General features: G+C 32.3%; 1 long non-coding RNA gene across 1 annotated transcript; it reads right to left on the reverse strand.

Moving 5' to 3' along the window:
- Positions 1–552: 552 nt before the first annotated feature.
- On the reverse strand, positions 553–1269 carry LOC111381350. The gene is made up of 2 exons (XR_002700308.1): positions 1143–1269; positions 553–949 (listed from the first exon to the last, which is right to left on the reverse strand). It is a non-coding gene; the product is annotated as an uncharacterized LOC111381350 (long non-coding RNA).
- Between the last annotated feature and the right edge of the window lie 458 nt (positions 1270–1727).

Below are 1727 nucleotides of genomic sequence, written 5' to 3' on the forward strand. Positions count from 1 at the left end.
TATAGTATTAAAACTCATTAATCTCAAACAAGTAATTTGATCCAACTAAGACAAACATGCACATTGATTTCAATACTCGTGTTTTGAATCAAGCCACATCTTACGATGTATGTTAAAGGTAAAATTTTACATCAAATAATTAAATATATTAAACAAAATATAGCATTTTAAACTACTTATAAGATTGACCTTTTAGAATGAAACCTTAAGTCATAATCATCGTGCTAGTCCTTGAACTTGTTCCTCGATTGAGAAAATGACGTGACAATATTTGATTACCTCTAATAACTAGATATATTAATCAACATATAACCAACACACATGTTTATATTACTCTTAATAAAGTTGAACTTTTAATATAAAACTGCAAGTATATTATTAATAGCCGTGCAGGTACTCGAAGCTTGTTCCTCAATTGAGAAGATGACACAACAGCGTTCAGTTACCTCTAAGAAACCCAAAATCACGCAAACAAATCCTTTTTGAAATGCTTATAACTTATTTAAAACTGTGCCTTTTTCCTGTACTTATAAATCAATTTACCCCTGTCCAAGCATCAACAATGAGTTTTTTTCACTCAATAATGTCTTCTTGACCTTCAGACGAGTTTCTGATCCTCAGGCTTTATCTAAGTCTACGAATTTATCGAAGAGACTGGAAAGAAAAAGAAACATCCTGGAAGTTCATTTACATCACCTTTCCTTTTCTCACAAAATAAACATAAAATTCAGTGACGTTTGTAATCACAGTAACGGCGAGAGGTTGAAAAAGATCAAACATCAGCACATGAGGTCTAATGGGAGTTTCTAATTAAGCACATTGAGTTATTTTGTTCATCATGTCTTTTGAGAAGTCGGCATTGCCAAGGACACTCCAGCACTGCTTGGTAGATCCTTCCATTGTTGAGTAACTGTCTTAATCTGTGTGAAAAACTGAACGCCTGCCTTGCCTGAAATCATCCACGTCAACAAAAGGAAGTGAAAAAGATTAACATAAGACGTAAAATTTCCAGTTTGCAAGATCAGAAACTTGCGCTTTAGTGTTACATGAATTGCTTTATCAAAAACACCGGAGAAAAATAAAATTACCCTCTGAAGTTTGTTTGAAGTAAATGGGTAGAGTTTATGGGGGAGATTATTTACCGTAAAAGTTGAGATCCCCAGCAAAAGAAGCTTTGGAGCCAGTAAATGAGAAGAAGGGTAAAGGAACTGGAATTGGAACATTGATGCCAACCTGAAGTCGGAGCCACTTCAAGTCAGAAACAGAAACTTAAAACTTTAAATACAAAAATAGGGAAAACAATAGATGAATTTTGTTCCTGGGAAGCAAACTTTAACTAATCTGAAAGCTAATCCCAAATCAATAAATTCTATTGATACAAGTTCCAGTAGACTAGATATGGGAGGTAGCCCGAACAAAATGATGCAAATTTCTAAATTTAGGCTCATTAGCATTTCCCAGAAACTTTCTATTTTTAAAGAGCATATTCTATCATTTGAAGAGTACCTATAAATCTAAAGTTTTAAAATTTTGAAGTATTCAAACAAACTCTTCATATTCAACACCTACTTATACTACTCCCAAAAAATATTTATTATTTTTCTACCTTTTATTTTAATTAGCTTTTCTTTAGATTATTTTATTATTTTCCTACATTGAAAATCGAAAAACTTTGAATGCATTTAATTATAAAGACAATTTGGAGAGTCAAACCCACTCTCTAAATT

This window comes from Olea europaea, unplaced genomic scaffold (assembly GCF_002742605.1).
Source record: "Olea europaea var. sylvestris unplaced genomic scaffold, O_europaea_v1 scaffold22925, whole genome shotgun sequence".
Taxonomy (NCBI): domain Eukaryota; kingdom Viridiplantae; phylum Streptophyta; class Magnoliopsida; order Lamiales; family Oleaceae; genus Olea; species Olea europaea.